This window comes from Gastrolobium bilobum, unplaced genomic scaffold (genome assembly GCF_033153095.1).
Source record: "Gastrolobium bilobum isolate Gb01-03AN ecotype WA unplaced genomic scaffold, APGP_CSIRO_Gbil_v1 utg4966, whole genome shotgun sequence".
Lineage (NCBI taxonomy): Eukaryota > Viridiplantae > Streptophyta > Magnoliopsida > Fabales > Fabaceae > Gastrolobium > Gastrolobium bilobum.
In genome coordinates, this window is record NW_026896250.1 from 4,819 (window position 1) to 28,737 (window position 23,919).

At 36.0% G+C, this 23,919-nt stretch overlaps 1 non-coding gene across 1 annotated transcript; it reads left to right on the top strand.

The window, feature by feature from the left end:
* LOC133298462 (small nucleolar RNA R71) lies at positions 1 to 105 on the top strand. Its single transcript, XR_009749806.1, has one exon. It is a non-coding gene; the product is annotated as a small nucleolar RNA R71 (small nucleolar RNA).
* Positions 106 to 23,919: the final 23,814 nt, after the last annotated feature.

Below are 23,919 nucleotides of genomic sequence, written 5' to 3' on the forward strand. Positions count from 1 at the left end.
ACTCCATGATTCAGGCAGATTCGTATCAACTCTTTAAAGCGTTCCCACGCTTCATACAGACTTTCTCCATCATACATTTGAAAAGAAGCTATATCAGCCCTCACTTGGGCTTGTTTTGCTTGGGGAAAAAATCGGGTAACAAACTGTTCCGCCAATTGCTCCCAACTGGTGACGGAGTTTGGGGGCAATGTTCTCCTCCATTGTTTGGCTTTTCCAGCTAAGGAAAATGGAAAAAGCCGCATCCGCATGTTTTCTTCCGAAATACCATGAACTTTGAAATTGTCAACTATCTCAGTGAAATTGTCCAAATGACTGTGAGGGTCTTCCATGGGTAGTCCATGGAACTGACCAGCGTTCATAATCATTTGGAACATTGCAGGTTTTATTTCAAAGTTCGGGATATTCAGAGGAGGGGGAACATATCCTTGTTCTGGACCATTTCTGAAGGGAGCAGCCATATCATTCAATGATGGCCCTCTTCCTCCATTCGGTCCTTGTTCAGGCTCATGATTATGATTTCCATTGTTATCATTGTTTACAACCTCCTCCATTGTACTGTTTTTCAACCTTTGAACTCTTCTTCTATTTCTGAAGGTTCTCTCGGGTTCTGGATCAAAAAGTACTATTTCCAGTCCAAGTTCTGTAGGTTCTGTGCTCATACAAATGGAGGAGGTTTATTAAAACAAAAAAGACTGCGATTAAACAGCAAAAATGTTTCCTTAAAAACGCCCTTTCTTGCCAAATGATCCCCGGCAACGGCGCCAATTGCTTGGTCGAACCGAGAGTTGCTCGGGAATATTTCTTTCAGAGAGCAAGAGTGTAGAGTAGTAATCAGGATTGCCAACAGGAGCAATCTACTCTGACTAAGAGCAACCCTCTTCAACTATACACAAGCGTACGTGTCAAGCAATATAGGGTATTATAGCCCCAGATTTATCGTCCTCAGGGAGCAGTTGTGAAGTAAGAAGCGCTAAAGGAAACTTAATTTGTAAAATGGAGCAATAAAAGAAATCACTATTCTCAGCTAAGCTTCACAAAGAGCAATCTCTGGGCAGCTAGTTAAACAATGTTAACCATTCTGAACCAGATGAGAGCAGTGAATGACTTAGCATGGTCATCGAATAAAATGGCATCAATTGAAGTAACTTTAAGAGCAGTCAACAAAATGAAAGTAAGAGCATCAGCTAGTAAAACACAGTTCAGTTATCGTGAGGAAAGGTTGTGATAGGAATTGAGTTAAGATTAATTTCAAAAAGAAAAAGATCAAGTAGGTGTTACGGGTTCCATGTTTTCATCCCTTTGGTTAACCCTGCCTGGTAGCATATTTTACAAGTGGATTTTGCTCCTTCCCTTGTTTTGCTATAGGTAAGCAGAGGGTAAGGCCTTACTCTCCACGTTACTCCATAGTACTTGGAGTTATATGCAAGGAAACCATGCTGCCTTCTTAAAAGAGCATGGATTCACATGGCAGTGCTCCCCATTCCAGGTGTTTATCCCTCTTTTCTTCAGGCTAAACTACCACAGGATTTTGAGAATGCTCCACACGCCATTGTCAGTGTTTCATCAATCGAGTGGTCCCGGGATGAGGTTGCCAGCCCAAAGGGTTTCACAAAATCAATAAATTAAACCAAAGAGCAACTCAAAATTCATTTATAAAATATGTGTTCCTTACAAAGCTATCCTAAGACAAAAGAGATTACTTCTATGGAACCCTCACCTACTTAGAGGAAGTTAGCTCCTAGTGAGCATTTTTACAAAGAAATAAGAAAACAAAGAGACAACCAGTCCTGGGATGGGTGTTGATCCTCCTCTTTATGAGGATTGCTTGTTCCTTTTATAGGGTTCTTCATTTGATCTCCATTGTTCCTTTCATCAAGGGTCATGCTTTGTCTAAATCCTTTCCAATGGTAGCTTTGCTTCTTGCCAGCTTGGCCTTAAATGGAAGTGGTCCCCCTTGCTTTTGGCTCCCTTTGTGAGTAGGAGTATCGGATTCAGGGTGGCACCTCCACTCCTTCTACTGTAGCTGACGTGGCGGCTCCCCATTGCTCAGCTTCTTTGCTTTCGTACTGTAGCAGAGGCAGCACCTTCTCTGCTGTAGCTGACGTGGCGGCTCCCCATTGCTCAGCTTCTTTGCTTTCGTACTGTAGCAGAGGCAGCACCTTCACCTTCTCTGCTGTAGCTGACGAGGCAGCTCCCCATTGCTTCTTTTGACTGCTGTTGTACTATAGCAGACTTCTTTTTCCTTTCTGCGCAACACTCCTTCTTCTCTCTTCATTTTGTGGTTCCTTTTGATGGGCCTTAGGTGTCCTTAATTCCCACTTTCGGCATTGCTCTGGTCCACTATTCAAAACAGTTGCTCTATATGAAAAGAAGAAGGTTAAAGGGCGTGATTTATAACCAAAACATGGGTTTTGTGGAACAATTTGCACTTAATGGGCCTCAACTCTTGAGGACTATCACCTGTCTTAAGTCAGATACCACTGAGGGAAATAGACGAGGATGAGGATGAGCATGACGAGGATATAGACAGTGAAGACGATGGTGAACCCGAGAGTGTTATTCCGCTGGGTGACACCTCAGATACGGACGTAGAGGGGAATTTTGACGCTGATACTAGTTCAGGAAACTTGAGTTCCCAGGTTATGCCACCGCTCCGTGGTGACCCTGTTAGCAGTGATAAGATTGTAAATTAAAGTTTTAATTTTGCATATATATATATATATATATTTGTGTTTTCTTTCGTACTGACGAATAAGTTTAAATTTGGACGTAGGGTCTGAGATTGAGCCATTTTGGAACGACAACCCACACTATTCGTTCATTAATTGGGCTCACCCTAATGATGAGACGAAGATATTGTATGGCGACGATGACATCCACGGTGGCTGGCATTTAGGAGATCCATTATATTTGTACCAGGAGTTTCGAACTAAATCTGAAATGCAACATGCAGTCAAATTATATTGTATGAAGTCTCATCGTACTACTGTGGTGGCAAAAAGTGATGACCATAGATTTGTGATGAAGTGTCGACACCATAATGATGGTTGTCCCTGGTACGTGCGGGCTATGTTGCCTATGAATGGAAATAGTTGGGTTGTTAGTAAGTGGGGTAAAAAACACACTTGCCTAAACCAAGGCCTTACTCGGGACCATAGACAGCTGGATTCTGATGTAATCTGTGCAGCCATTATAAGTATGTATTACATTCATTTTTGTTTATGGTTTAATTTTTCGGTATATTTATTGATTGTGTTGACTTCGAATTTTGTATAGGTATGTTAAAAGAAGATCCATCCACGAAACCAGTTCTTATTCAGGAGAGGGTACAAAGTTTGTATGGATACAACATATCTTATAGGAAGGCTTGGAAGGCTAAAATGAAGGCCGTTGTGAAGTTGTTTGGGGACTGGGAAAAATCATATGCCATCTTACCTGGTTGGCTGACCTACACGACACAGATAAATCCTGGTTCTGTGTTCAAGATTGATACGGATCAGTGTTGTGACGAACGACGAGTCTACACCGATAAGGCTGTCTTTCGCAGGGTATTTTGGACTTTTCACCAGTGCATTGAGGCTTTCAAATATTTTAAACCCATAATCCAAATTGATGGCACGCACCTGTACGGGAAATACAAAGGTACCCTCTTGATTGCTACGTTACAGGATGGTGATGGATTCATTCTGCCTATTACGTTTGACATTGTTCCACCGGGTGAGAGATTGGATGATTGGTTGTGGTTTCTTAGCCAGATGCGTTTCCATGTCACACGTAGGCATGGTATATGTCTAATATCCGATCGTCACCCCAGCATCATCAGGGCTGTGAAGGATCATGCCGGTTGGCAGCCTCCATTTGCGTATCACGTGTTTTGTCTTCGTCATATTGGAAGCAACTTCAACACAGTGTAGTCGACTAAACCAGTACAGGTTGCTCGACTAAATATCTGGTTTTGCACCCCATTCTGTTTTGCACGCATTTTTTTGGCACGAAACCGATCGAATATCAATGTACACGCATATAATGACTTGGGGAACACACTTTCAGGTACAAAATAGTATTGTACAGGTTATAAACCACGAATGTACATGTACTGCATAAATGCTCCAAGTTAGGGTATCCAAAACTTGTGTTCTTCTTTTAACTCTGTTAAGGTCACCTGTTCTGAATTTCATTGGACATTTTAGACCCGTTGGACTGTGATTAGACACAAATTGAAAACAAGAAGGTAAAAGATATTTGTTCCTTCATTTGGTAAACAAGAAAAATACAATAATTACGTAAACGGTTCACAACATGATGGGAACATCAAATAGTTCATTTCATAACCATAATATTACATAAACTACAAATGTCAAATAGGAAGACCGAAGTCAATTACATAACAACATACACTACAAACGTAAAATAGAAACATAAACCCTAAATCTAATCCTCATCCTCCTCGGACGCCGTCTCCTCGTCATCCTCATCTGACACATCAGCCCCCTGCCCTGCAACATCCTCAATCTGCTGTCCTCGTCCAAGCTCTAGACGAGCAAGCCTATCTTCAACACCCTTGAACCGTCCCTGTATATGTCTAAATCTTTCATTTCCCTTCTGCACGTGACTCTGCCTCCATTTTTTGTGTTTCAGCGCCATTTTTCCTATTTTCTTCAGCGTGGCGTTTATGCCCTTCATGACATCACGTAATGAAAACCCACCCTCAGGCTCAGCTATCTCCTGCTGGTCACCCTCATCATCATCGTCATCATCATCCTCCACCTCGGGCTCAACCATGTCTACAACTGGAGCAACATCAGGAACCTCAACATCAGCCGCACCTGTGAACTGCCACACTCCTGTTTGGGGGTTCTTTGTCATCTTGCACTGCTCCAGTAGACGTTTTCCAAACTTATGATTATACCCTGTGGTCTTCTTCAAGGTCACATTACCCATGAGAACATCAAAATGCTCCAATATCCTCTGAACAAGACAAGCAAATGGAAGTGCACCCTTGTGTTTGGCCTTATACATCATCCAACAGATGTAGTGCCTCCAGTTCACCAAAGTACCATGTCGGATAGCCCACATGATGGGAATGTCATGCTCCAACACCCTGGAATGATTGAACGCTCGCGGAAACAGAATGTGGGTGATGACATAGTGTAGTATGCGGGACTCCACAGTAAGCAACCCCACCGTATAGGCAATGTGTTGCCCACGGACTCTCCTCTGCTCCTGCACGACATCACCGCGTGTATATCCTGGAAGTATGGTCCCGCTTTCTGCATCATATTCCACAGTCTGCGCAGAATCAAAGTCATACCCCAGTAACTCCAACCATACCGGAGCCGTCATGATGATGTCCACCCCGCAGACCCTAGACCTCAGCTCACCCTGATGGTAGCTGAGGTTATGGTAGAAGGCCCGTACATGCAGCTCAGAATATGAACACGACAGTTCAGCCAAGGTCCTAAGATGTGATTCCTCCAACCACCTCACAATGTTAAAACCTTCTTGCTCAAAAAAGGCTGTATCAAGTGATTTGGCCCCACAAATCGGTCGGTTAACAAAGTCACGGACAAAAGATTCATGAACCACCGGGTCATTCTCGAACAAGTATCCGAATGGGAGGTCGACAACAGCGGGGTCTTCCTCTTGTGGCCTTGACGAAGACAGACGGTCTTGTCGTAGCTTCTGTCGTCTCTCATTTCCAGTGCTAGACGATCTTCTACGGCCAGCCATGGGAACAACTGTACCTACAATGCAAGTGGAAACAAAAATCAATGAACAATAACAATATCAAAAAATTTAAAATTCAATATAAAAAACAAAACCTAATCCTAAAATAAAACAGAAATCAGAAACCGTATCCCTAACCCTAAAACAGAAACAGAAACCCTAACCCTAACCCTAAAACAGAACACAAAACCCATTCCTAAACCCTAAACACTACAACCCAAACAAAACAGCAACATAAACCCTAACCCTAACATAACCCTAACCCTAAGCCTAAGGCACCACATCAACCCTAACCCTAACCCTCACAACAAACTTAGCACCCTACCCCTAACCTAAATCCACAAAACCGCAAACAGAAATCAAATGCATGGAGAAAACAAAAAAAAACTAAACTTAAAACCAAATGCAAGTCAGAATACGTTACCTAAATGTCGATTTCGCAAGTGTGAACCAAGGAAGCTTCAATCGCACCTTCAAGGGTTGAGATTCAGACTTGGTTGGAGAGAGGGGACAGAATGGAGCGATTTAGTCGATTAGGGTTTGAAAATAACCCCCTTTGCAAAATGGGGGGGTTTTTAAAAAACTTGATCTGCGACATTTAGTCGACTAAATAATGTTCTTAGTCGACTAAAAGTGCAAACAGTTTAGTCGATTAAGGTGAGTTTTTAGTCGACTAAAATTCGCGTTTCATAATTTCTGAGTTTAGCCTGTTTAGTTGATTGAAAGTGCAACTTAATCGACTAAATGGGGGCAGGATGGTGGATAGTTCTGGGGGAGGGGCAAATTGTTTATTAATTATTTAATTAGGGGCAAAAGGGTCAAAAAGCCGATAAAAGTGGGATCGTATTTTTTGTTAGGGATCTAAAAGGGATTTGACTATATGGGGTAGCATATTGTAACAAATAATCAGGGTTACTACCAATGTTACTACCAATCAATTTCATCGTTAGATCGATTATATAGATCCAAGGATCATATTTATTTTCATCTTTGTGCGGTTACGATTCCTCATATTTAATGTGAAAGCATTAAATATGAAAAATCATAATCATACAAAGGTAAAAATAAATATAAAGTATGAAATAGGGGGATCATAACATACAAAGATGGAAATGAATATAACCGTTGAATAAACATAATCGATCTAACAGTGAAATTAATTGGTAGTAACATTAATAGTAATCCTAACTGGTTGTTACAATATCCTATCCTTTACTATACTATATATTACAATATCCTATCCCTTACTATATATATATATATATATATATATATATATATATATACAAGATCTTTTTACACCAGTGTAAGACTAATAAGTCTTACACCGCATCTCAATCGTTGATGGACGAAAATCAGTGGTTGTGATTTGTAGTGTAATTAATGATTAATTAATATTAATTAATTCGTATGACTTTCTAAATTATAACTATTGGATGCACGGAGATCAACGGTTGAGATATGGTGTAAGACTTATTAATCTTACACCGGTGTAAAATGATCCTGATTCATATATATATATATATATATATGTATGTATGTGTGTGTTATCCCATATATATATGTGTGTGTGTGTGTGTTATCCCATATATATATATATATATATATATATATATATATATATATATATATATATATATGAGTCTCACTTTTATTTTATTTTTTCTCTAATCATTTGGAGATCCCTTTTATAATTTTATTTCATTACTATAAGATAATTTATCTACAATAATATAAGAAAAACATTTCTTATATATATAATACCAAACGCGCGCGAACCAGCGGTTCTCATCTCAACATAGGGAGAATAAATTGATAAAACATGAGGTGGACTAGTTTATTTTACCATATAATTCTCAATCAGTTTTTTTATATATTAATTAAACATAAGCGTGAAATAGTGTTCTACTCTTGACACGGGGAGAATATATAATTATTTTTCTATTTTGTTATTTTAATTTGTCACTTTTTTTTTTCGTTTTCTTTCTTGTGTTATTTTTTTTTTAATTTTCTTCTGTTCTTTTAAATTTAGCAGTTACAATCGAAGAACTAATTTTTATAAGAACAACAAAAGATTTTTGCCGCGCATTAATGTTTATGTCCCATCACCTGAACGATTGAACTGGAAGAAGTTAATAAAACAAGAGGGAAAAACAGAAAAAAAAAATCGTAAAGAATATGTATCTACACTCTATGGATTATGAATAAGAAGTGGACTGTGAAAGAAAAGAAGCCACGGAAGTTGAAAGAGTGTGGGTTATAAGAAATCCCACAGAGGTGAGAAGCAATATAACCTCCCACATCACACTATAAAATTGCTCTTTGTAGGCAATGCCCATTTTGTTGAGAGGAGTTAGGTGATTTGATCGACCACACGCGTGGGTCGTCGTCTAGCCTTGGTTGATTCCGTTCTGCACTGTGATTTTAATTATCACCCTTTTCTAAACAACAACGACTATTCCTTTTGACCAAAAGTTATTGACCGAATCTCTTCTCTCACCTATTGCACGCATGCAATGTAGTTTTTTTGTTAAGTTTTTTCCTGGTCAAAGATTCTTTCAATAATTACAACAAATCGGGCCACGGACATGGCTATTATTTTAAGAGTCCACGGGCTATATATGCTACTATATATATAACCCACCAAAACCAATTATATTCAAGCCCAAAGCAGTTGAAGAATTCTGTACATTCAATCAGCTGAGTGTGTTTTAATTATGGATTCACCATTCAAATTCACGTTGTTCATAGCTCTATTGGTTGTTTTGCTTATGGGGGTTTCTGCTCAAATTGTTTATCCATATTATAAGAAACCGCCCCTTCCGCATAGTGCGAGCTGCAGCATTGGTAACCACGCAGTGATTGGTGGACTCTCTGCCTTTCTGCTTACAATTTTCATTGTGAGAGCCAGGCTTTAAGAAACCGTTCAGTTTGTTTTAACAGCTCTCCATGTTTCTTCGCGCTTGTTTTAGTCTTTAAATGTGATATGCATTTTGGACTTGTGTGGTACGTTGTATTAATAAGCTGTGATTTATCTATGGGATATATATGCAGCATTTTCATTGTTCAACTTGGACTTCTCTTGTACGTTGGTTGGAATTTTGTATAAAGATTGTGTGATTTATTTATAATATATATGCAGCATCTTAATTGTTCATCAAGAACCAAGGAAAACAGTAAATAAGCATCTACCATGATTATGAATTTTCATATTCTTAAAAAATGGAAGTCAGCGAACAATGTTATTATTTATTATTAAAGTAATGGAATTATTTAACAATGCATATTTGCAAAGTGAAATTCCACTTATGCAAAATCGGCATGCAAAAACACCACTTTTTCCTCGTGACATGCACAATGGGAATTGATCTTGTAATGGCAACTTCCAAATTCATCCTCATTTGAAAATTCACTAACTGTGCTTAAGCCAATTATGTACTACAGCATCTTCAAATATCATAGATAAAATCATATATAGAAATCTAAGAAACTACTATGATAATGCATGTGACTTAGCCGTTGAATATCGATGTTAACAAGGAGCAATTGCAACGTGTAATATTTAAATGTTTGCCTCAGTGGAGGAGATTCTCATTAATGACTCAGAAAGCACCTCACGAGAATGTATAATCCACTCTTAACATTCCGTACATTCAAAAAGTAGAAAAGCTATAGCATATGTTTACAATAAAAAGAAAAACTATGATCCCATTGAAGAGAGGGGCTAATATCAGTGGAGGAGATTCTCATTAATGACTCAGAAAGCACCTCACGAGAATGTATAATCCACTCTTAACATTCCGTACATTCAAAAAGTAGAAAAGCTATAGCATATGTTTACAATAAAAAGAAAAACTATGATCCCATTGAAGAGAGGGGCTAATATTGTGTTAGTTTTTGGATATATATATATATATATATATATATATATATATATATATATATATATATATATACATATTAATAATATAATTCAATAGTATATTCACATACAAGCCCAATAGATGAAAATATGGTAATTTGGGTCCATATGAGCTCGAATCTAATAGCTTATATTATTTCTAGGGTTTCCTAAGCTGGAGGTAACACTATTGAGCGTTTCAAACTTGATGCCTCTTGGTGTAATACTTCTAGCACCAACCTTGTCTCTAAACCCTTCTCTCTCAAATCCATAACCTCCAACAATCTTGAAGTATTAGCTTGGTGTGTCAGATTTGAATGAGTAAGGTGTCTATTCGAAGATCTCATCAAGAGGAACTTATATTTTAAATCACTTTCGCGATTCGACATAAGGATTTTTCAGGATCTGAGTTTGAAGATATTGCAGCCACAACCATAAATCTTAGCCAGTTTCAGGAAGTGAAATCTATTTGGATTTGTTCTACTCGTCGAGACGATCGTTTTGAGTGGTCATTCTCCTTAAACGGAGATCGGACGAAGGCGATATGGCAATATGAAGTTTTCACATACATTTTCCTGCGATTTTTAATAACTATTAACTAGGAAATATTCTGGTGAGTTTCCGAAAGAAGGGGTAGTCCATTTAAAGGTTTTCAGGCGCTCCAAATCTATTTTTGGGATCTGTTTGTGCAAATTCCAACTCTACAGAGCGGTTTGACAAAAATTAGAGTCTTTGAAGTTCGTGGGCTACAAGGTGCACTTTTCATAAGTCTTAGCTCTGATTAAAATTGGCTAAATGTAGTTCCTATGATAGTATAAAGTTGTAATCATTTGATGTTATTGAGTTTCATGGTTGGAAATTACATGTTCAATTTGGTGTGAAAGAACGTGAAATATTCTATACTATATTAAGTGATTTTGCATCTACAATTGAAGATGTGGTTGAATATCAATAGAAAAAGGACGAAGACTTTTGTAGGGATTACTTGCTAAATTCTTTAAATCCTCGTCTAGCTATGAAAGAGATGTGAGATCACTTGAATGTTCAGTTCCAAAAACATGAGGGGCTCTCCAAAATTATCCTAGCAGAGAAGTTTTTTGAATTCAAATTTAATATGAATTCAAGTATCGCCTCTCAATTAATTGAATTAAAGATTATTAAATTCAAGTATCGCCTCTCAATTAATTGAATTAAAGAACATAAGGAACAAGCTAAAAGATGAGAAATCTGATATGTTTGATAATTTTTTTGTCGGTCTTATTTTGAGTAAGCTACCTTCTGAATAGAGTTCTTTCAAAACTAAAATGCATAGACTAAAAGAACAAACTTGACTAGATGAATTAAAGAGGTTTATTTATATTGAAGATCAAAACTATTCTAGGAAGAGTTTAGAACAAGTAGGACAACAAAAGTCAGTTGCCAACTTAGTTTCACATTCCAATAAACCTCAGAAAAAGTCTAACTCCAAAACATGAATCCTCTTCAAAGTTAGAGGCCAAAAAGACTATTTTAAAAAGAAGAAGAAAGGCAAGTGCCATAACTGTGGAAAGTGGGATCTCTGGGTAGCAAAGTTTAAGCTACCAAATAAGTCAAAGAATAACACACCACAAAATGAGGTTAATATGCTAATTAATGAACCTGAGCCTCAAGCTTTCATTGGAATGATGAAGAATAGAAAGGCCAGCATCTCTTCTGTGTGGTGGTTGGATAGCGGTGCTACCTGTCATGCTGCAAATGATAAGAATTTACTCACTCAGGTCACAAAAGTGAAAGACACTGGAAAATTACAATGATGGTGAGGCAGATATCACTCATGCTGAAACTGCAAACTTAATGCTTTATTCAGGTAAATTACTAACTCTAAAACATGTTAGAGTAGTACCTTTACTCAAAAAGAATTTGAGATCTATGAGTTTACTTGATAAAGCTGGTATGTCTTTCTCAACTATGAATGGTAGAGTAACTTATTTTTTAACTCATGTTATTTTGACTGTGCATTCGTGGTTAATGGTACGTATAGGTTGAGTTTAGATACTGAGAGCATAAATCATGTGAGTTTAACTTTGATTGATCCAAAGTTATTACATAATAGACTTGGATATGTGAACTACAAGAAAATGCAACATCTAGCTAAAACTCATGATATTCCATTAGATGCCTATATTCGATTTGACACATGTGAAGTATGTGCACAAACTAAGATCACTAGAAAACCTTTTAAGTCGATTTCTAAACGCAAGCAACTTCTTGATTTGATACATTCTGAGCTTTGTGACTTTAGAAATTATGTTACTAGAGGTGGTCAGAAGTACTTGATAACATTCATAGACAATTTTCTAGATATTGTCATGTCTATTTATTGAAATCGAAAGATGAAGCTTTTGAAAGGTTCAAGATTTTTAAGTCAAGAGAAGAGAATCAACTTAACTTGAAAATTAAGAGGTTTAGGAGTGATAGAGGTTGTAAATATAACCTCATATATATATATATATATATATATATATATATATATATAAAAGTCTCATACAAAATCTTAACTATTGATTTCCTATATCTAACTGTTAGGATTTATTGGGTCACACTTATTAATTAATTATTAATTTCCAAGAGCTTGAATATAATAGTATTCAAAATAATCTAATCCAACTCTTTATATTATATATATATATATATATATATATATATATATATATATTATATGGATAAGATCCTTTGACACCAGTGTCAAATTTTGAAATTTTACACCAAATTCTAACCGTTGATTTCCGTTAATCAACACTTATCATTTATTGTGAATTAATAAGTTTGATTCCTAACAAATGATAACCATTGATTGGTGGAAATCAACGATTAGGATTTTGGTATCAAATTTCAAAGTTTGACACCGGGGTCAAAGGATCTTGATGCCGAAAGCGCATAGAAAAGTGGCTAAATAGAAAGTTAGAATTTTTATAAAAGAGTAACCCTCCGGTTCTCAATTTCTATTATCAAAATAACAAAATTCAACTCCTAGAATAAAGGTTATAAACACCCTTTTATAGACTAATTACAAATTGATTCAAAATTCAAAATCTAAAATTCTAAAAATAATAAAACTTTCTAAAATAAAATAACAGTAATTAACATCGAAAAATAAATAAAAAAATAATTCAAAATACATCCCAAATCTTTAATCTCAAATCACGCCAAATATGTTGCTTTCCTTTTCTTCCCAAACAAATCACAATCACATCTGCTACTTTATTGGGACTTGGATTCGATTGTAGTTTGTCATATTTCAAATTACTGCCTCTTTCAACAATTGGGCCATACTTATTAGGCCACAACTTTAATTGACTACGAGTTTCTTGAATCAATGGTTGGGCCATGTACAATGGGCCAACTATAAGTGCATCATTCTCCCCTGCTAGGAAAAGATTCGTCCTCAAATCTTTTTTTTCTTCACTATTCTCAATCTCTTTAGGTAGAACATGAAATGACAATTCTTCCTCGATTAAATCTCCATCATCTAATTCCCCATTAGATTTATCAGAAGCTAAATAATCATCGTAGATTGGATAATCATCAAAAATTGAATAATTATCGTAAATTGGATAATCATCATAGATCGGATAATCATCATAAATTTGATTATGATCATAAACTTCAAAGTCAGGAATGTTGATTTGCATCTCGATATCTTTAAAAGTGGACTGATTTCCAGGTCGTACTTTCCAATTCTATCCCTGGTTTAGAATCCCCAAGGGATTAACGTCTTCTTCTTCGTCATCGGATGCGTCCTCTAATTCCTTTCCTTCTTTGGATTGAAGACCCAACTTTGTCCACGCAACTCGCCGCTCCAAATATTGGATTTCCATGCTCTGCGCCTCCACAAGAATTCGCTCTAAAATTTGGATTTTCATGCATATCCGCACGAGTCGTTGCTCCAAATCTTGAATTCTCGTTCTCTGCGCCCGCATAAGTAGTCGCTCAAACACTTGGTTTTTCTTATCCAGTGGTTGCTCTATTTGTCGCTTTAAATCATGGATCTGTTTTCCGAGCTCTTCATTTTCTATATCTTGCGGGTCAATCTGACACAGTTGTCTATATTCTTCAGGAACGAATCCACGTTCCCTATCCTCGTGACTCCGCCGTCGTCGACCTCCACGATTCTGTTCAGCCATTGGTTGAAGGCAACCTAGTGCTCTGATACCAAATGATGTCGAAAGCGCATAGAAAAGTGGCTAAACAGAAAGTTAGGATTTCACATAAGAGTAACCCTCCGGTTCTTAATTTCTATTATCAAAATAACAAAATTCAACTCCTAAAATAAGGGTCATAAGCACCCTTTTATAGACTAATTACAAATTGATTCAAAATTCTAAATCTAAAATTCTAAAAATAATAAAACTTTCTAAAATAAAATAACAGTAATTAACATCTAAAAATAAATAAAAAATTACAAATAAAAAATTCAAAATACATCACAAATCTTTAATCTCAAATCACGCCAAATATCTTACTTTCATTTTCTTCCCAAACAAATCACATTCACATCTGCTGCTTTATTGGGACTTGGATTCGATTGTAGTTTGTCATATTTCAAATCACTGCATCTTTCAACAATTGGGCCATACTTATTGGGCCACAACTCTAGTTGACTACGAGTTTCTTGAATCAATGGTTGAGCCATGTACAATGGGCCAACTATAAGTGCACCAGATCTTGCCCTATATGTAAGAACCTGCACCGTTAATTAAGGAAATTAATTGTTTAATTATGTGAAATTAGAAAATAATTCCATAATTGACCCTAATAATTATTATGAGGCTTAAATAATTATGGTAAGTGAGTAATAATGCTGAAAGTCACTTTTCGCACGAAAAGTGCAGATACCAGTTCTGTTACTCGGTATAAATGCGTACCGATGAAGTATCTCGGAAAATTATAATAAGTGTGTATATGTCACTATAATATTATATAGGACTTGTAAAACAAGTTTCAAGTTAAAATAATGAGAACTGGTGCCAGAACTGATACTGGATATGGAAAAGCATGTACCAGAAAGGTGCTGCAAAAAATATAATAAAAATATGATAAATCTTGTAAAATTGAGTAGGTTCAGAATCCTAAGTTTGGGATTAAAATGCTAAGCGTAGCATTTAGCGCTAATACAATGCGATTAAGACTAAGTGGGCTATAAATACCACTCTTGCACAAAACCCTAGGTACTCTATCAGCCTCTACGTGACTTTCTTGAGGAGCTGACTTGTGGTTACTGTTCCATTGTTTTTCCTCCACCATTTCTTGAGCTTTGAGGCAATTTCCTTCACAAATCCTTCTCCTAAACACTTGGTGTGGGTGAGAGTTAGCTTTGGGGCTGTGTTGTTGGCCTTGTTCTGAGTTGGGGTTGCTGTTTGTGAGAGTTGGGGGGGGGGGGGGGGGGCTGTCCTCTTGAGTTGAGGTGGTGAGAGCCTTGTTCTTGCCATTGTGAGTGTAAGAACCCGCACCGTTAATTAAGGAATTTAATTAAGTAATTATGAGAAAATAGAAAATGATCTTATAATTGACCCTAATAATTATTATGAGGCTCTAATAATTATAGTAAGTGAGTAAGAATGCTGAAAGTCACTTTTCGAAAGAAAAGTGCAGATACCGGTTCTGCTAGTCGGTATAAATGCGTATCGAAAAAGTATCCCAAAAAATTGTAATAAGTACATGATAATTACTAAAATAATATGTAGGACTTGGAAAACGAGTTTCAAGACAATATAATGACAACTGGTGCCGAAAACTGGTACTAGCTATGAAAAGCACGTACCGAAAAGGTGCTCCGAAAATTATAAGAAAAATATGATAATTCTTGTAAAATTGAGTAGGTTAAGAATCCAAAGTTTGGGATTAAAATGCTAAGCGTAGAAATTAAAGCTAATACTGTGTGTTAGTGACTTAACCGCCTATAAATAGTGCTTGGCACTAAACCCTAGGCTGATTCTTCAGCCACTCTACGTGTAACTTGGAGGCCAGCTGCTGCCACCACCTTCCCTTAGCCTCCCATGCTTGTTTTGTGCAAAGTCTTCATCTTTTCTTCTTTGTTTCACCATCTAAACACTTGGTTGAGTGTGTGTGAGCTTTGTGAAGAGGGTGACTGCTCCATTTTGAGTTGTGGTTGTTGTTAGTGAGGTGTTGAGGGGCTGAGTTAGTGTTCCTTTGGTGAGAGCTCTTGTTCTTGGCTTCTTGAGCTTCAAGAAGCCACCTTTTGGCACAAAGAACCTTGCTTGTGTTGTCATTTTCGTGTGCCTTGAAGGTCAGACCTGTAGAGGCAGTGTGGTGAGCTCCAAGAGCCATTGTTGCTCTGTTTTGAGTTTTGGTAAGTTGTACCAACCTTGATCTTGTGTTTTATTGAGTAAAAGAGGTGTCTTGGTATGTTTAATGAGTTAAACAAGTAACCAACTGTCATATGAACATAAATGAACCTTAAGATGCATGTTTAAGCTTCTGGAAGTGTTAAAAATGGAACCTTGGAGGGATATCTTCGCAAAATGCAGAAACTGCCTTCTGTCGCGAAATATCCGGATATTTGACGTGGAATATCCAGATATTGATATCCGGATATGGGAATCTAGATATCCGGATATTGCCAGAGTGATATCCGGATATTGCCTGTGAGATATCCGGATATTGCATATCCGGATATGTCCCCGAGGAATATCCGGATATTCTGGGTTTGCGAGGAACAGTAGCGTACTATTCATCTAGAACTGATCTATGGGTTTGTGGACCCCTAGTTTGAGGAAGTTGAACTTCTGTAATTAATTAATGTGAGTCAGAATCATATGATTAAGGGCTTATGGCTTGGTGAGAAGCCTTAAGACGTAAAACGTAATGGAAAGGCGTTGTCTTGACATTGTGTGCTTGTGGTGCATGTTATTGATATATTGTTGGTCCATAACAGATTGTGAATCTGCTGTGTTTGGACTTTGAGCTGTGGACTCTTGGCTTTGGGTGTTAGCTTGTAAGGTAAGCTTTCGTGTCCTCGGTTTAGCCATGTTTTGGTTCCACCATGTCCTATGGGGGTATGGTTATATGCATGCTGTGTTACATGCTTTGAGATATATGAATTGCTATTGAGCTTTATGTGTTAATGGCTTTTAATATGCATGTGTTGTTCCATCTTGACGGTAAGCCTGAGTATGTGGCGTCATACAATACGGTGATCCGGGGTGGATATAAGCGGCGTCTTGTACTTATTGTGGGGTTGTAGACGTACATCCTGCATTTCTCTGGCCAGTAGATTAGTATTGTCACACATGACATGATTATCTGCTGCATTACACTGATTTAGAACTGATGATGATAAACTGCTTTTGAACTTATATTGCACATGTAAGTGAGCTTGGGGTGGAAGATCCTTGAGGACCCCTTGTCTTACTGAGATTTCTTGTTTAGAGATCTCACCCCACGTTTGGGGAATGCTTATTTCAGGTTCATGTAGTATGTTGACCGATGCCTCTGGCGGTAAGAGGCCAGAGCTTAGTTGATGATTTTTACTGCTTATTTGCTAGCATGTCTGGGCTGGATGCTGTTTATGTTTTCCGTATTATTATTATATTGTTGATGTTGAGATTTATGTTGGGCGTTGTTGCCTTATTTGGGTGAGCATGAGAGTTGTCCATGCCACTATGTTGTTAGTACTGTTGAGTTGAGTTGTATAAACTGATAGTTGGTCCGGTCTACGTGTTGTAGTTCCGTGACTAGAGACATACATTATGTTGTTTTAATTAATGAGGTATTTCAGTTAGCTATTTTATTGCAATTGCATACAGGCGATGTTTTATTAATTGGTTAATAAGCAAGTTGGTAATGATAATGACTTCATAATTGAAAAGAAAAATATATTCCGCATTTCTAATTAAGCGCAGCTTAATACGATAGTATGATAACATTACCGGATATATACAGGGTGTTAAAGTGAGCTCCAAGTAGTGAACTTGGTGGAGAAAGTCACCATCTTGAAGTGTCAAATTCGTGGTTGCCCAAGTCAGAACCTTTGGGAGCTTCAAGTGAGCTCCAAGAGCCTTTTTTTCTGAGTTTGAAGCTTGGGTAAGTTGTTGAACCTTTGATCATGAGTTTTAAGGGTTATAGGATGAGTCTTGGCATGTTTAATGGGTTAAACAAGTAACCAACTGGTATATGAACCTAAATGGACTTAAAGATGCATGCTTTAACGTGTTTAAGTGTTAAAAATGGAACCTTGAAGAGATATCTTCGCGAAAATACAAAACTGCATTCTGTCGCAAAATATCCGAATATTTTGGTAGAAAAATCCGGATATTGATATCCGGATATGGGTTTCTGGATATCCGGATATGGATATCCGGATATGGGGTGTGGAAATATCCGAATATTGATATCCGGATATGTCCCCGAGAAATATCTAGATATTGATATCCGGATATGTCCCCGAGGAATATCCGGATATTCTGGGTTTTCGATGAACAATGGTTGCACTGTTCATACAGAACTGAGTTATGGGTTTGTGGACCCTTTGTGGATGAAGTTGAACTTCTGTAATAACCTAACTAAGTCAGAATCTAAGTGATTAAGAGCTTGTGGCTTTGTGAGAAGCCTTAAACATAAGAGAGGAGCGTTGCCTTTATGTTAAGCTAATGAGCTATGATTATTGATGATGAATTATTGTATAATCAGATTGTGATTGTGCTATTTGTGGGCCTTGAGCATTGGTTGGACTCTTGGCTTGGATTGTTAGCTTGCAAGGTAAGCTTTCGTGTCCTCGGTTTAGCCATTGTTTGTTCCACCATGTCCCATGGGGGGATGATTTATATGCATGATGTTGTTTTCATGTTTTAATTATTGAAATGTTATGGAACTGTTAAGTGTAATTGCTTATGATATGTATGTGATGTGTTGCCTAAACGGTAAGCCATGTGAATCCGTAGGCAAATATAGCATGGGCTGGTACAGCATGGGCTGGAACCGTGTGGGTAATAGACGTATTCCTACACTTCTCTGATCAGTAGAATTGTTATAACACACACGACATGATTATCTGCTACATTGCACTATTTTGAGATCTTATAATATTAACTGCTTTTGAACTTATATTGCACATGTAAGTGAGTTTGGGGTGGAAGATCCTTGAGGACCCCTTGTCTTATTGAGATTTCTTGTTTAGAGATCTCACCCCACGTTTGGGGCGCTTATTTCAGGATCAGGTAACTTAGGGGCTGATACCTCTGGCAGCAGGAGGCCGAAGCTTAGTTGATGATTATTGCTGTTTATATGCTGACATGTTTGGATGCTGGATATATCTGCTGATGTTATGCTTTTAGCTTTATTTTATTATGATGCTGTTGCTGAGACTATGTTGGACTTGTTGTCTTATTTGTGTGAGCATGGAGTTTGTCCATGCCACTTGATGTTAGTACTTTTAGTTAGAGTTGTATAAACTGTTAGTTTGTCCGGTCTACCTGTTGTAGTTCCGTGACTAGAGACATATTTATGTTGTTTAATTAATGAGGTATTTCAGTTAGCTGCCTTTTGCAATTTACATACAGGAAATGTTTTATTAAATGATTAAGTAAGCAAGTTGGTAATGATTAATGACATCATAATTGAAAAGAAAAAAATATTCTGCATTTTTAATTAAGCGCAGCTTAATACGATGATATGATAACATACCAGATATATACGGGGTGTTACACTATATATATATATATATATATATATATATATATATATATATATATATATATATATAGGGTTCAATTTTTTTGTAGTTACTGCAGATAAGTTATCTGCAGTAAGCCTAATACGACATCATTTTGGGACATAAATCATGGTATTTTTGTAATTTTAATTTATTTTAGGGTTATTATAGTATTTATAATTATAATTTTTTAATCTTTCAATCCCAAAACGATGTCGTTTTGGAAATAAACGCAGATAATTTATTTGCATTAACTGCAAAAATATTTTTCTGATATATATATATATATATATATATATATATATATATATATATATATATATATATGGTTTGCATTTCTGCAGCTTCTGTACGTGCAGCAATCAAATACTTGCCATATATATACTTGAAAGAATTAAATGCGGGGAATGATAACCATACAAAGGATGAAGGCATTAAATGTGGGGAATCATAACCCTACACCAATCGTTGTTGTATGTAAAGCGGCTGCAGAAATGATTTTACCTATATATATATATATATATATATATATATATATATATATATATATATATATATTAAGAGGTGGATTAGATTATTTTGTTATATAGTTTTCAACCAAATTTTTTATATATAAATTAGTCCAAACATGCATGAATTAGTGTTCGAATCTTGACAAAGGAAGAGTAAATTAATTAAGCGTGAGCTGGATTAGTTGATTTTGCTATCTAATTTTCAATCAATATTTCTACTTTGTTATTTTAATTTGTTCCTATTTTTTCGTTTTCTTTCTTCTGTTCTTTTAAATTTAACTGCTATAATCAAAGTGCTAATCTTTATACGAGGAAGAACAAAGAGTTTTTTGCCTTGCATTAATTTTTATGTCCCAGTACCTGACCGATTGAACTGGAACAAGTTTAAAAAAAAAAAAACAAGCACGAGGGAAAAACAGAAAAGAAATTTAGATGATTGTAATTCGCACTTAGTTTGTAGTTTGTAGCACTGAATGGCATTAAACGAATCTCTTTTCTCACGTCACGTAGTGCAATGCAATGTAGGTTTTTTTTTTTTTGTTAATTGTTCTTTTCTTGTTCGGTCAACAATATTTTATCTGTTAAAATAAAGGTTCCAAAGTTTCAATCAATAATGTCAACATATCGAGCCACCGACATGACTATTATTTTAAAAAAATTCACGGGCTATGCTACTATATATATAACCCTCTTGAACCAAATATATTCAAGCCAAAAGCAGTTGAAGAATTCTCTACATTCAATCAGCTGAGTGCCTTTCAATTATGGATTCACCACTCAAATTCTCATTGTTCATAGCTTTATTAGTTGTTTTGCTTATAGGGGTTGCTGCTCAAGGAGAAGTTCCAGAATATTATCCATGGGAACCGAGCAATGCGAGCAGCATCGGTAACCATGCACTGATTGGTGGACTCTTTGCCTTTGTGCTTACAATTTTCATTGTGAGAGACAGGCTTTAAGAACCCTTTCAGTTTGTTTTAGCAGCTCTCCATGTTTCTTCGCGCTTGTTTTAAGTCTTGAAATGTGATAGACATTTTAGACTTGTGTGGTATATATGTTGTATTAATAAGCTGTCATTTATCCATACGGATATATGCAGCATTTTCATTGTTCATCTTGGACTTCTCTTGTATGTTGGTTTGTATTTTGTATTAAAAATGTGTGACTTATGTATAATATATATACTTCTAGAAAAAACCTGTGTCGCATTTATTTTCCGTAGCACGTTCCCTCCCAAATTTGCTACGGAAATCAAATTAGTCACGAATTTTGTGAGGGAAATTTTATTGAAATTCTGTCGCTACACAAATTTTTTCTAGTATATAGCATTTTCATTGTACATCTAGTACAAGGAAAACAATAAATAAGCATCTACTCATGATTATGAATTTTCTTATACTTAAAAATTGGAAGTAAGCGAACAATTTTATTATTAATTACGAAAATGATGGTAGCTCAGTTGGCGTATGAGAGTTGAGCAGGTGGGGTTAAGAGCATGTGTCTAATCCTCTCCAGTACAATTTTTGGAAGGAATTTATAGTTTTAACCATGAATCAGCCTCAAATAAGATTGCCTCTCGTGGAGGATACCTGTGGTTTATCCAAAAAAAAAAATTAACTACAAAAGGAATAGAAATATTTGACCATGCTTATCCAAAATAGTTGAATTAAATCACCTTTTTGAGAAAAGGGTAAATAATGAGTGTTTCGCAGTAAAAATGTAGTGGATAAAATTACTTGAAACTTAAAGATAATTAGTGATTATTTTTCTATAAATTTTATTGAGTTAAAATGACTACAAAATATTTATTTTAATATTAGTACAAAATTTTAATTATTTAAAATTAACTCACTTTTATTGTAAAAGTGAAAATACTGTTATGTCGTGGTAAAAATTGTTGTGAGCAAAATTACCGAAAATCTAGTGTTTAATTAATAATTATTACTCAATAGCATTTTAATAGCTTAAACGTATCTTTGATAAGAAAATTAATGAGTAGGATGGAAATAAGTGAATAAATGAGAGTTAATGATGTGACATTCTTACTTAGAGCCCAAATAAAGTCAAATAACCTAAAGACACCACCTTTAGCCTCTCTTTATTCTTCTTTCTTCACTTCTCTAAACCTAAGGCAACCGCCATAGTCTCTCCATCTCACCCTCCATAGTTTCACTTTTCCTCTTAAAACACCCACCAATCTCTCACCTTTCATCACCACACCATGGAAACCACCTAAAGTATGAGTTTTAGAGAGAAAAATATCATCTTGGAAGTTTTTGATTTCTGGTTGAAGGCCTAAAGTAGGAGTTTTGACATTGTTGGAAGCTTGGAGACTCTCTTCTTGCTTGGGTGAAGCTTCTTGGTAAGAAAGACATGAATTTTCTTTAGATTTTCATGATAAATGGCATGATTTAGGGTAAAGGTTGAGTCTTGAAGAGATTTATATGTTTATGATATGAGGAAACATTCATTAAGTGTTGAAATGATCTCAGGAGATGCTTGTAGAACCTTTTTTCAAAGAAAAAATGGAGTTCTTTGTTTTTGTTGAAAGAAGAGAAAACATAATTGTAACAATATTTTTTTAATTGAACATTGTCTGTATTTCGTTCATATCTTGAGATATAGACCTTGGATTTGAACATAATTTAGTGTTTTGCAAAGCATAGAAGTATACCTACAACTTTCATGAATGGGTTGAGAGCTGATTTAGTGGTTAATGTGCTAAAGTCCTTGGGGCAATGCTATTACGAATTTAGAACCTATTTTCAAAATTCGGCCATATCTGGAGTTACAGATATTGGTTTGGCCCATTATCAAATGTTTTGAAAAGATAAGATTCTAAGATAAAAATTTAATGGAGAAGTTGAAATCCAATTTTAATGTTTGAATAGCTTAGATTGGTCATGAGGTTAAGATAATGGTGTTGTCATATTCATTAGGCAGGAACATGTTGTAGTAAAATGGGCATAAGTTGAGTTAGAGAGTTCCAAATTGAGTGAGGCTTGAACTTATGCAAAGCTAACTCAAAGATATTTATTCTGGAAAGTACTAGGATTTTTAAGTAAGTGGATCAATCCCATTTTGAGTTTAAAGTCGCTTCCTTGTTGCTGAAAGTCTAGTTTGTAGTAATCTATTTGCGAAAGACATAACCTGAGTTATATAAATTCAATAAAGACATATAATATATCATTAGAAAATTTGGGATGTCTACTTTAACATTATAAATTCTTAGAGTTTATCGTAAAGAGTTGTAATACTAGTTTTAAAAATGGTAAACACAGTTTAATGCCGATTATGCCAATAAAGTTAGTTTCCTTGGATTGTTCAGTTTCCTTGGATTATTCTTCAAGGAAATGACTTGTAGACTCTATTGTACTAGTGTGTGATATTCTAAGGGCATGTGACCTTAGGGGAGTTGACCTAGTTCTTTCTACTGTGATTTGGTGTCCCTATGTAAAGATTTACTACATAAAAACAAGTGACATTAACTTTTCTTACTTAAAAGTGAAAGTCAACAACGTAAGGTTTCTTAAGTAATGAGAGTTGTTCAAATATGTTCTAATGTATCCTAGGTTGATTTGTGATAAAGAAATTGAAAGTAATGGAGATCCATAATGAATATGGATTAACAACAATTATAAATTGTCATTATCGATTTGATGTTTGTGGTGTGATTTGTTTTGTTGATCATAATTTCACCATTGAAATAGGTGGGGACACTGTGAGGGACTGTGGTTTAGCCTTTTGGATAATGAGACTATATTGGAGGACATTGCTTTGACAGGTAAGCTTTCGGTCCTTGGGGTTAATCCTCTGTTTGTTCCACTAAACTCTGTGGAAGGATGGTTCTTTGATATGATAGGTTAGGAAATGAATAAGTTAAATGATGCATTCTTATATATGTATGTGATGGTGTGTTTTCCACACAAGAAGGTAAACCCTGAGTATGAATGTGATACCTATAACACCCCGTGTGCACCCGATGTATTTTCATCAGAATGGTATTAAGCGCAGCTAATTAGTCAATTAAACGTGAAAGCTAATCATATTAATTCACCATTAATTAAATT